The sequence below is a fragment of the Impatiens glandulifera genome, chromosome 6 (genome assembly GCF_907164915.1).
Source record: "Impatiens glandulifera chromosome 6, dImpGla2.1, whole genome shotgun sequence".
NCBI classification, from domain to species: Eukaryota; Viridiplantae; Streptophyta; class Magnoliopsida; order Ericales; family Balsaminaceae; genus Impatiens; species Impatiens glandulifera.
In genome coordinates this window covers 4,159,762-4,174,427 of record NC_061867.1, presented here as the reverse complement: position 1 = coordinate 4,174,427, position 14,666 = coordinate 4,159,762, and positions in this window count along the sequence as shown.

Below are 14,666 nucleotides of genomic sequence, written 5' to 3'. Positions count from 1 at the left end.
AATCTATAAGATCTAAAGAGTTGAGTTGAGAGACTAAACAGTAATAGAGGACACAAAAATAGAGAGATCTTATCACTCATCAGATGTTGGAATAAATTAATCATGGATTTTGGAACTTGGAAGGGAAGGCCTTGGTCAAGACTACCTGCCTGTTCGATCATGCATCCCCAAATTGTATACTAAGAAAGAAAGAAAGACTACCAGTATGATCAATAAATTTATCCCAGGTGTTCGTTCTCAGAGAGACAGTTGAGAAATGCAGACTAAAAGTACGAGACACATCAAACAAACAGTGAAAAGACAAAACCCTAACCTATTGCGTCAAGATAAGGGAAGAAATCATGCCTTACAATCCGAGAGAAGGAGAGAGAGCTGATGATGAGAAGAGTGTGATTTCCGTCGGAGAAACTGAGTTGCGTTCTATCTTCCGATCGTGGTCATCCAGCCGCTCATAGTACTCGACGCTACTTTATCCGGTCATTAGACGGAAGAGGAGCCATTTCCTGAGGCGTGGGACCATCCAATCCATGGTGGTGCATCTGGAAGGTGAAATTCGAGAAATGCAGCGACGAAATGACAAAATCACCAGAAAGCAATGAAGAAGAAGAAGAAACGGTTGCATCTTGATCGTAATCTCATGGTACGTAGCAAAAACTGAAATAAGAATGAGAGAGAAAGAGGTGTTCATAAATCATAACTATAAATTGGCGGTTGACATGACGACAGAAACTCACCTCTACTCCGAGTTGACTCGCAAGAATATTACAACAGTACCCGAAGTTAGTACATTATATAACTAAGCCTTTATATTTTAAAACAATTACAATATATTCTAAAGTTTTATCAATATTACAAAAGTCATTTTTTATTTTACTATATATTTTCTTTAATAAATAATTTTATATATTCAATTATCATTTATATTAATTATTTTATAATATATATATATATATATATATAATAATTTATTTAAAATTTAATTCGTGATATATTTAAATAAAATAATTAAATTTGTTTAATTATTTGTCTCCCTCTTATTAACGTATTTCTTTCTCTCATACTTTTTTATAGCAAATTTTTTTAATCTTATATTTCTTGACTTGAATCTTAATTATAAGATTTTTTTAATATAAGTGGAGTGTTTATTTTTAATTATTAGTCGTATAAGTATATATATTTATACATAAAATTATAAAAATAAAGTAATAATATTAAGTGGGTAATGATTAAGTGTTAATAACACATATTGATTCTAAAATATAAATGATAGTTACATCTAATCCGTGAATAGTCAACCATCGCACTGTAAAAATTGGATATAGTCATTGACTCATTGGAGCTCCTAAAATTATCTACTAAATTCATCGAGTTGTTCCAATAACGACATACCCTAAACCTTAAACCTTAAACCCTAAACCTATGTTAGAATCTAGCTATGTGCAAATTTATAATAATTGGTATAAATAATTTAATGATATGAGATTGCTTGAAATAATAGTTCGATTCAATTTGGAAAACAATGAGATTGTTTGAAATAATAGTTCGATTCAATTTGGAAAACAATGAGATTTGTTGGTAAGTAAAAGAGGAAATGATTAGGACTAAATATTTAACCAAATATGATCGTCCAATACCCTATAAAAAAATGTTTTTTTATTTTATGAGGTGTTGATAGAAATTAAATAGTAAGAGATGATAAGAATAAATGTCTATAATGATGACATGGTTATGGAATAATAGTTCATTTTGGGGAAATAAGTGGATTTGTTGGTTTGTAAATGAGGAGATGATTGGGGCTAAACATAACCAAATAGGATCGTCCAATTCTTATAGAACATGTCATTAGAATACCTTAAGCAAATCGAAAAAAGTTTTTAATGAAACGTCGGTTTACGGAAATGAAAATTCAATACAACTTTATTTATAATAATAATATAATTGGACATGTAGGTTGTTAAAGATTATTTACAAAACCATTATTTTGATGATGTCTAAGATTTAGATTCGGAAAATCTGTGAATTCGTGTGGAAATTTTATTGATATTCTTAAAATTTTCGAATCAATTAATTATTTTATTGTATTTAATTTGTGTATAACTTGTTTATCATGCTTTCATTATTGTGTTTAAACGATTAAATTTATATTTAAAAGACATGTATTTATTTTATAAGAAATTGTGTTTAAATGAAAAATAAAATGCCGTATAATGAGTATGGTTAAAATAATCTACTTATTTTTATAGAGATATGAATATTAAGTTGATCAACTTAGGTTTATAAGTTTATTTGTGACTTATTTATCATATTAAAACATTTTTTTTTGTAATATTTACATAATATATTTAAGAATAAAGTATATTTTTTACTATTTTTTTATTGATATCTTTACAAAAAAAATTTAAAAATACTTATTTTTATTATTATTTATGTTCAATGATTTTATATTAAATATAAATAAAAAAACTAGTTAAAATAATTCAAATGATAATAGTCTCAAACTAATAAAACAAATATCTTAGAATTTGTGAATTATGACACTAATATCTTATTAGTTTTTAAATAATAATAAGAAATACAAATAGAACATAATAATATTTGGTATGAATCATACTTTGAAAAAAAAAATACTCTCATTATTTTATGGATGACATTATTAATTTTAAAAGGAGTGTTAAAATTTATTAGATAATTGAATTATTTATAATATTTTTTTTTTGTCTACCACATATATCATGTAAAATTATTTATTATTAAAAGTACTTTAATGAAATGTGGTCATGCTATTCTCCTTGTTGGTCGAAAAAATAAATATTTTTAATATTTTTTAACCACCACAATCTAATCTAAATCTCCTCAAATTAAATTTGATCATTTAATATTTTAAGTTTATTTTAGTAAAGGTGAATAAATGATTAAAAATTCGATTTATTTTACTTAATTCGTACTAAATCCAAATCATTATATAGATTAATACGGTTTTGATTTGATATAATTTGAATAATTTAATTTATTTTTTATTTAATTTATTTATTTATTTTACTATTTAATGTTTAATTAACTTAATTATATAAAAAAATTTATTAAAATTTTAATGTTATAATTATTTTTTATAATATTATTTTATTTATTTTTGTTAAAATCTTTAATTCGTTACTTTCAAATATTTTAATTATTGAAATAAATACAATAATATATTATATTGAGGTAAAATATAATAGAGAGAAAAACAAATTGAAAATTATATAATTAGTATTTCAGATTGAGATTAGATTAGATTTTGGATTAATATGTGAAATACTTCTCCCTAATTTTATTCATTAATCCAACATTAATTTTCTTATTAATTAAATTTAATGTAACTTCTACTTCTTCTTTTTTAAATTGAAAATTGTTCATTGCATAAATTGTAAGTAACTCATTATTTTAAGTAGATTGAGTGTTATAATTTGTTTTATAAAAGTACATAAATTATAAAATTAACATCTAAACAAATAAAAATAAAATGATAACAAAAGGGTAATAAGTCTAATAAAAAGTAATTATTTGAAAACTAACCCAATAATTTAATTTCAAGTATTCTTTTTGGGTTATCTTTTTCTAAATTCTATCATTATATATTGATAAGGTCGCCACAAAAAAAAAATATGTATTCATTTTGTTTTTGTTACTGATCTAAACAAAATTAAAACAAAAAAAAAGTACCTACCTAAAAATAAAAACATGGAAAACCTTGAGGGGGCCAACAGAACATTTAGTGTATTAATCTAAGGTTTTGTAATTCAAAAATGTCTTAATCACACCACCATAGTTGGTGAAGAAAGAGAATTAAAGATGTGATGCAAATCATTTTAACTAATAAGTTAAATATTGACCATAGCTAATTTGATAAAGTATATGTGATATTATTCAATTGATTTGAACTGTTTTTGTTATCTTTAGCTCAAAATTATTTAGCTTACTAGTTATAAATTCAACTATGTTTGATTTTATTTACATCCAATAGATCATTCAATAAAATTAATCACCATTAATTTAAGTTTCTAAGTTGAGTCAATCAAACTAAGCTAGCTAAATAAGCAAATTAGACTTAAGTTGAATAGGTTATTGATGAAAAAGTTTCGGACCTTGGGTCCAACTGTGGCTAAAAAAGCCTATTTTAAATATAAAATAAAATATTTATAAAATATTATCACAATATTATAAATTTTGATAATATCATTATTGTTGAGAAAAAACCTGACGATAACAAAAAAAACAAACAATCGAAAGAACACATTAACAGAATTTGATAACGGAGTTCGACCAAAATGTTGTCCACGCCTCCGAGCACTAAGGATATCAATTAATAAATAAGAAGAGATACAAATATTGGGTGCAATTAATAAATCAAAGAAGAGAGAGTTTTTTTATAGACTAAGAAATTTCCTCCACTCCCATCATCTTCCGTTGTGAGATTCTATCCTAATTGTGAATATAGTTTCTTTTATATACTAAGAAACTTTTTTTACTCTCATCATCTTCCGATGTGGGATTCTAATTGTGTCAAAAACAACAAATCTCCACTTTGACACAATATCCAAATACAAATCTTCATTATTAAAAAAGAGTTATTAAGTGCTTCCAATTGGTGCTCTTCAGCGCCGACTCAAATGTGGAAGATATTTACCAAATCTAAACAATGTTTAGATTTGGTTTTTCACATTTCTTTCATCTCGAACTCTTTACCTAATTGAGCCTTCAATTTGTCAATTTTATATTGGCTCTTTGATGCTATCAACATATCATCAACATACTAGAGTAGATAGATAGATATAAGACTCATCTTGCAATTTGCGCAAATACACACATGAATTGAATCTGCTTCTTGTGTACTTATGCTTCATCATAAACTTGTCAAGTCGCTTGTAGCATTGTCTCGACGATTGCTTCAACCTGTACAATAATTTGTTCAACTTGCAAACTCAATTTTCTTTATCAACAACTTTAAATCCATCTGATTGATAAATGTAGATTTCCTCATTCAATTGACCATGTATAATTGTGATCTTCACTTCCAGTTGGGCTAGCTCTAAAATTATTTGTGCTATCAAGGCCAAAAAAATTCTAATGGAAGAATGTTTAACAACAGAAGAAAGTACCTCATTATAATCAACTTCTTCCTTCTGAGCGTAGTTTTTAGCTACCAAATTTTTCCTTGTAGCGAACATCAATTTTTCTAGGAAATCTTTCTTTCTTAGCAAAGATCCATTTACAACCAATAGCCTTCTTCCCTTTTGGAAGATGCGTCAACTTGCATGTCTCATTCTTCTGAAGAGATTGCATATCATCTTCCATAACACCTCTCCTTTTTCCATTTTCAGTACTTCGACTAACATCTGAAAAAGTGGATGGAACATCATCTACGACTAGAAGTGCATAGACCTCCATGTCAAGAAACCGACCTGGTTTTGAATAACTCGTCTTGGTCTGTTCACAACAATTGATTCACATTGTTGTGAAGGTTCTTGGGTCGGAACCTCTCTCCCATTTGACTCTTCGTCTGTCATTGGAGAGTCACTTATAGTTGGGCTTATCTTTATCTGCTCAAACTCCACATGTTGCGGAGTACAATCAATTTTGTTTGGTGTTACCTTATTCAACATTGAATAATCGTCAAAAGTAACATCTCTACTGATAATGATTTTCTTTGCATCCAAACACTAAAAGCGATATTCTTTAATTTCTGTAATAAATCCCATAAAAAAACATTCTTTCCTCGTGGATCCAACTTTGATTCAACTACATGATAATATGCAATAGAACCATAAATATGCAAAAAAATCATAATTAGTTGCAGGTTTCTAGACCATATCTCTAATGGAGTCTTGCTACCAAGTGAAGATAGGCGATTTACCAAATGTTAAGCGTATAACACAACTTCTGCCTAAAATTTAATGCCTAACCTAGCATTAGACAACATACATCGAATTTTCTTCATCAATGTTCTGTTCATACGCTCCGATATTCAATTTTGCTGTGGTGTTTTTCTGACTGTGAAGTGTCGAACTATGCCACACTCTTAAAATAATTTATGGAATTGATCATTCTTGTATTCTCCACCATTATTAGTCCGGTGAATTCTAATCTTTCTTCTTGTCTCGTTTTCAACTTGAGTTTTTCATTAAGAAAAATCCCAAACACTTCATCTTTGTTCTTCATAGTAAACACCCATACTCTTCTAGAAAAATCATCAACAAAAGTAACAAAATAATATCTACCTCCAAGAGATGAAGTCTTGTCATGTCCCCAGACATCTGAGTGCACATAGTCCAAAATACTCTTGGTGTTATGAATAACAGTACTAAATTTTACTCGCATTTGTTTTCCCATAACACAATGTTCACAAAAATCTAATTTATAAATTTTTGTACCTTTCAACAATCCTTGCTTGACAGGAGTTTGCATAGATTTCTCATCAGAATGCCCAATCGCATATGCCATAGCTTTGTTGCCTCTAAATCCTTACTACTCCTGGAATTTAATACATATGTTGTCCAATTAACTATACTACCTTGATAGTATTACAAATTATTACTTTTCCTGACATTTTCAACATCACTAGCGCTCTAGAGATTACCTTAAGAATTCAATTTTCCAATTTCACATGTAGCCTTTTTGACTCCAAGACCTCCAAAGAAATGAGATTCTTTTTCATATTCAGTATGTACCGAACATCTTTGATAATTCTGGTGGATCCGTCGTCATTTCTCAGATTGATTGAACCTATTCTTTTTATTTTACATATACTAGCATCTCCCATGTAAACAACTCCACTATCTATTTCCTTAAAGTCAAAAAACCACTTTCAAACTGGTGTCATATGATAAGTGCATACTGAGTACAATATATCCACGCGTTAGAATGTGATGTTATGTGTGACATCGATAAAGAGTATTCTGAATCTGCATCATCTTTGTTTTTTGCAACATTTGCATCTTCAGAATCTTTCTCTTTTTTCTTCAACTTTAGGCAGTTAATCTTCCAATGTCCTTTCTTACGATAGAAAACAAATTCATCTTTGGCAACTCTACTTTCAGATCTTCCTCCTTTCCCTTTTGATTTGCTTTGCTGACGGTCCCTAACCATCAATGCTTCATATGTTGTACCTATTTTGTTTTTCCTTTTGTCCTGTTTTCTTAATTCGTGACTATATAAAGCAGAACTTACAGCATCAAGAGAAACATTTCCCTTCCCATGAAGTAACGTTGTTTCTAAGTAATCAAATTCATCAGGAAGGGATGATAGCAACATCAAAGTCAGATCTTCATCCTTAAACTTAACATCAATATTTAACAGATCTGCTACTAATTAATTAAACTTAGTAATATGTTCATTCATAGTAGTACCTGACTGGTAATCAAACCGGAACAACTGCTTCTTCATAAGGAGCATATTATGTCCACTTTCCTTCAAAATTTTGTCCTCTAATAATTAATAATTGCCACAATTTCTGTGTAGAAGTTTCGTTCTTCACGGCATATTTCTAATCTCTAGACAGGCACGATCGAATTGTTCCACACGCCAATCAATCCATGATACTCCATTATGTTTCTTCTATACCATCTGACTTTCCGACCTCAATAGCAACATCTAGAACCTCACCAATGCTCAATTCCATCAAAAAATTCCACCGCAAACTTCAAATTCGACATCGGTGTCCTCGTCTAGGATGACGAAAGAGTTGATGCCCCTTTTAAAAACTCAATTGGCATGTCAAGGACGAACCTTCGACTCTGATACTAGTACTTGTTGGGAAAAACTCTAACAAAAACAAAAGAAAAAACAAATGAAAGAACACACTAACAAAATTTGATAATGGAGTTCGGCCAAAATATTGCATACGTCTCCGAGCACTGAGGTTATCAATTAATAAGGAAGAAGAGATACAAATGTTGGGTGCAATAAACCAAAGATGGGAGAGTTTCTTTTATAGACTAAGAAACTTCTCTCACTCCCATCAACTTCCAATGTGAGATTCTATCCTAATTGTGAATATAATTTCTTTTATTTACTAAGAAACTTCTTTCACTCTTATCATCTTCTAATTGAGATTCTAATTGTGCCAAAAACAACAATTATTATATTAATTTCATATAAGTTGATTATAATGTTTATATATAATACGCATACTCTATGTATCTCAATAATTCATCCAATACAATTTATCTTTTTCAGATTCTTACATGATATCATACAGCTATAATCATAAATGATTTTAAGTTTTGGAACCATATTCTCTCAATATTTTGTTATTTTTTTTTATTCTGCTAAAAACTCTGATTTCAAATCTTAAAATCTCTAGTTCTTCAATCTTTCACTTTACTAGTTTTATTTCACTATAAGACTTAGTCCTCAAAATCATTAATTCTTGAGTTTAAAAAATAAACTAGAATTGTGAATTTGTTGTGTCAAAAATATCACATGATCTTTATCCTAATTATGAATTTTAAAAGCATATATATATATTTTGTAAACGAGAAGAGAGCGTGAGACTAAAAATTTAGAACAAACAGAGAGAGCTAGAGTTTGTAATCCCTATTATTACTCTATATTGAATTGATTCTTTGAAAGCAAGATGTAAGAAATTGTTGGTCCGAACTTGGTTAAGATTCTTGTGTCGTTCTTTCCTACTTTTACACTATTGTTCTGCATTCCACTACAGTTACTATTATTCCATTTTCATTCTTAGTGTGATAGTTTTTCACCACTTTCATTCTTAGTGTGATAATTTTTTTATAATATATTTTAAAAAATATTTTATATTAGTGGTCAACAAATTTATATATGAACAAATAACTAATATGTTAACACATTTTTTGAAATGAAAAACTTCTATATATGTATGAACAATTTTCGTAAGTTCTTCATTTTAAAATTCTTCTTTATACGTTAAACATTTGACATTTTGAGTCAGGTTTGAATAAATAACTAATGTTAACACAATTTTTGAACTATTTAGAAGTCCATTAATATGTATTCAATTAATTACATGATAATAATAATAGAAAGTTAGTTATTGATGTATAAATTTTTCAAAACCCTTAAAAACTATCATTGAATATAAACTTGATTATTTTTGAGGGATTGAAAACAATTAATATCATATAAATCACAATGTATTCTCTATTCAACTCCTAAAGATCAGATATCAGGTATATTTCTTATATCCATTTTTTTTAAACTATGAACTAGTATATATATATATATATATATATATATATATATATATATATATATATATATATATATATATATATATATATATATATAATTTAATATTTATGAATAAAATCTTTAGAATTAAATCTGTAAATCTTATATAGTGACAATAGAACAAATAAAACTCAATTTTTATTATAGATATTTTTAATTTTAATAGTATATAATTCTATTTTTAATAAATTATTAATGAATTTTTTAATATTTGAAAATCATTTTTTAAAAATATATTAGAATAAGTTTATAAACAAGTTTATAAGTAAGTTTATAATTATCTTAAAATATTTTATTCTAATTTATTATTATTTATATGATTTGATTAGTATTTATTTAATAAATATTTATATAAAAAAAATATATAAATTTTAAAAAGTTAATATTAACAAATTTAAAAATAATTTATTTTAAATTATCGTTAATTTAAATAATTATAAATATAATATATTTAAAAATCAAAAAATTATTAATTTTATTCAAAATTTTAAAAATATAATAATTTCTAAATATTTTATTTTGTTAGTTAGTTTACAATAATATTATTTAATTGATAACAGATAACTAACATCAGATTTCTTTAATAAAGAATAATTTAAGTAATAATGATTTATGTAGTAATGTTAATTATTTACTATTTTTTTATTTTAAACTTAATATATATATATATAAAATAAAATTATATATTATATTTTTTATTTTAAAATAAATTCTTAATTTGGTAATAATGATGTATTATTTAGTGTTATTCAGTTATTATTCATTTTAAATTAATTTTAAACTAAATATATATAAATAATATTTATTAACCAAATATTGAAAATGATAATTAATTTTTTAAACTAATTTTTTATATATATAATCTATTTGTTAATTTGTTTATTTTTTTATTTTTATTTTTTATATTTATAATATTATTTAATCATTAATATTATATATATATTTTTTAAAACATAATTTTAAACATTTATAAATTATTTAAATTAAAAAATAATCTTTTGAAATAAATTACATGAATATATTAATTTTTATTAGTTTTTATTAATTTATAATTTTAAATAAATATTTTTTTAATAATACAATAATATGTTTTTTTTGTTTAATTATATTTTTTATATTGAAAATTAGAATTTAATCAAATTTAAATAAGATTTCAATATTTTAATTAATTAATAAATTCAATAATTATACATAGTAATTATTTTACAATTTTATTTAAATATTATTATAAATTAAAAATATATATTACTAATTTATATAAATTAATTAATATAATTATATTTTCAATGTTATTTATTTATTATTATTTATGTATATAAATAATATAATATAATTTTCAAATAACTAAATAATTAAATAATAAATATTTAAATTTTAAACAAAATTATTTTATTATAAAATAAAATATTTTTAAAATTATTATTTTTAAATTTATTTTAATTAAAATTATTAATATATATTTTTTATATAATTATTTAAATTAAGGATAATTTTAAATAAACTATTTTTAATAAGATTAAATTATATAATTTATATATAATATATTTTTAAATTTTTTTAAAATTAATACTAATCAAATCATATAAATAATAATAATAATAATAATTTGTACTAAAATATTTTATTTTAATATATTTGTATAAGATTAATAATTTGAAATTTATATATATATATATATATATATAATATTTTTATGTATAATACTTTATTTTAATATTATAAATATATATTAAAAAAAACTTATTTAAAAAATGAATTTATAATATTATCAAAATCATTAATAATTTTAATAATATATTAAAAATAGAATTATATATATTTTTAATAAGATTTACCAATTATATAATTACAAATAATATAAAAATTAAAATTATTAATATAATTCAAAATAAAATAAAATATTTTTAAATTTTTTATTTTATTATATTATAAATAACTAAAAATAAGAAAATATATTTTTTAAGCAAAATATATATTTCATTTTAATGTTTGATTAGTTATATGTGTATTAAATAATATAAAAATATTTTAATGTTATTTTATATATTCTTAAACAAAACTAATAGTATAAATTTATATATTTTTAAACCAGTAAAATAATATTTTTTTAACAAAATATATTACATTTTCTATATTATTTTATTATAAAAAAATATATTTATATATTTATTATTATTTTTAATTTTAATTTTTTTTTGAATAAAATTAATCATTTTTATTTTCTTACACAATTTATTTAAATTAAGCATAATTATAAATAAAAAATTTAATTTTAATAAGAATAATTCTTTTAATTTATATATGAATATATTTTTTTTAATTAATTATTAAATAAAAACACTAATCAAATCATATAATCAATAATAATTTAGAATATAATATATTATATTTTATTTTGAAATATTTTTATAATATTAATAATTTTAATTCATATATTTATATTTATAATATTTTATTAAAATATATAATACTTTTTTATTATTATTATAATAAATTTTAAAAACCGCATATTAAAAATATGAATTTATAATATTTTAAACATCATTATTAATTTAATAATATATTAAAAATATAATGATATATATTTTTAATAAGATTTAACAATTTTGATATATATATATATAATTTTATTTATTATATATTATTATTTACAATTATAAATATTTTTTTATAAATTAAAATTATTAATATAATTCAAAATTTAAAAAATATATATTTTATACTAATTTCTTTTGTTATAAAATAATGAAATGAAAATATGAAATATATTTACACAGAATATATTTAATAAAAAGCTTAGTTTTAAAATATTATGCAACTAGCACTAACCCAACTTTTGACTTTATTATGAATTCTTTTCGAATTGTCCAAAATCAGATTCAATGGATCGAAAATTTCTGATTCGAAAAGTTAGTCATTATTCTAATTTCACATTATCCTCTTATTCCAAAATGTCCACATCAAGATTGGATATCGTGTTCTCATTTATAGTTTCTGCATCAAGACACGATCGGTTTCACTTTATGCTAATCCTCAGTCTTTTTTCTAGTTCTGAACATAGATGGTCATAGTTTTGTCCTTATAATGTTTGGGGTGTTCTAAATTTTTTTTCTATTAGAACAAAATCAATACTACTATAATGTATATGTAACTATAATTGATGAAAATAATTAGCACAGTAACTAGATGATATGTTTGATTCTGATTTTGAAACTCTTGTAAAAGTTTCTTTGTATCCTCAATGTTTCTAAGTTTGAATATGCAACACTTATTTTAGTTCCACTGTCATAGTTTAATTTGTTAAATGGTTGGTTAACAAATATAGTGATTTAGAGATATAACATTAATTTTAGGGATAGCAACGTGTACTTTACCCCGCGAGGTAGTGAAGTATCTATTCTCAAACCTAATTTTCATTTTAATACCAAATCCCAATCCCGAACCCGCGCGACGGGTATCTCTATTTAGATCCCATCCCCGATTTGTAGGGTACCCGATATCCGACGAGTACCTATTACCCGATTAAAGTGTGAAATTATATTTATTATTTTTAAAATATACTAAATATTAAAAATTATATTTTTTTAATTAACATATTTAGACTAAAATAATTTAATATTATTATAAATTAAATCTAATATCTTAACTAATATGTTATTACAAAATATAATTGACCAAAAAATATTAATAAATATTGTATACTTAAAACAACAGTATCATTCATACTACATAACATAAATTTATTCATACTACATCACATAAATTTATTCATACTACAAAATATAAATAAATAAATTTAAAACGAACACAACAATATACTTAATTAAACATAAACTTCAAAATATTCATCAACAAAACAGTTTTCTCAAAAAAAAAATACATCCTTCTTAAAGCAAGTCTTGTAGAAGTTACAGAAATGTCAACTTTGTTGCTACTAAAACGGAAGAAAAAGTTACAAAATAAAGATCGGAGATTAAGTTAATAAATAAGTATAAGATTATAAAAGTTGAAGAACAAACATAACTTTATTAAATAATAAATAACATTAAAACTAGTAATATCGAAATTTGAAACACTCAAATGAAAACATTATTTACTTGCATAGTTAGAAGTTGAAGAACAAAATTAGAGAGAAGATTGAAGATAAAAGTTGAAATAAATAAAAAATAATGATATTGGTGTGACTTAAAGAGAAGGTTGAAGATATTGGTGTAAATAAAAATTATAGAGAAGGTTGAAGATAAAAGTTAAAATAAAAAATAAATAATGAAGATTAAGAGTCATAACTAATGAAAGGAAACACTTATTATAATGATATTGGTGTGACTTATGGTTTTGGGTAAAGAAAAAATAAATACTATATTTATTGTATTGTAATGATGGTTAAGATGTAGAATTTGAAAAAGTTATTTAAATTTTAACATTATATATATTAATATATTCGGGTATATATATATATATATATATTAATATATTCGGGTATCGGGTTTGGGTTTTCAACACTACCCATTCCCGAACCCAATCGAGTAACATTTTTTACTTTCCAACCCGATTATCGAGTATTCATGAGTATTGAGTATACGTAGACCCATTGTTATCTCTAATTAATTTAAAGATCTAACATTGTTGGTGTTATATTTTGTTTATTTTTCTAATTCTGGTGCCCCTTTGAGAGAGGGCACTAAGCAATCGTCTAACTGGCATATGCATCATACAAAAAAAAATACATAAAAGAATAATATGCTCCCATAGTGTGCATAATAATAAGCTACACAATAATTTGTTGCTTACCTAAAATATATATATTCAAATTATGTACACAAAACAATGTATATGTTTTCCCTAAACATATCTAACCTAGTAAAAGTGGAATAATAATTCTAATTCAATTAGCCTTAGGGTTTTGATTGAGTAAGAGAGATCAACATACTCAATGGGAGATGAAAACCAGAGTAGATTTGCTTTTAGTTATATTTTTGTAATTTTTTTATATTGTGAATTTGTGAGAGATGGTATTCAATGTAAATATTAGTTAACAAGTACTGTTAAATATTGTGTGAAAATGATATATTGTTATTTACTGTTGCTGGAATATAATGAGAATGAAAATTTGTTAACACAATCATTGCTATGAGAGTATTGGTATGATTTCATTCAATGTGGTTGCTAGGTTTTATGTTTGAATTAAAATATTTGAGGTAAACAATGTTGTTGTTATTAATGTTATTGACTTATGAAGTATATGTTTGGTGTGACTGCAGCTTTGATTATTTGATTATACGGAATTATAATTATAGATATTTAATATGATTATAATTTAACTAGCGAGATTTTTTATACATTTGTACGGTTAAAAACAAAATAATCATAATTATAAATAATAAACCATATAATACTCTTCCTTCTAACTCAGT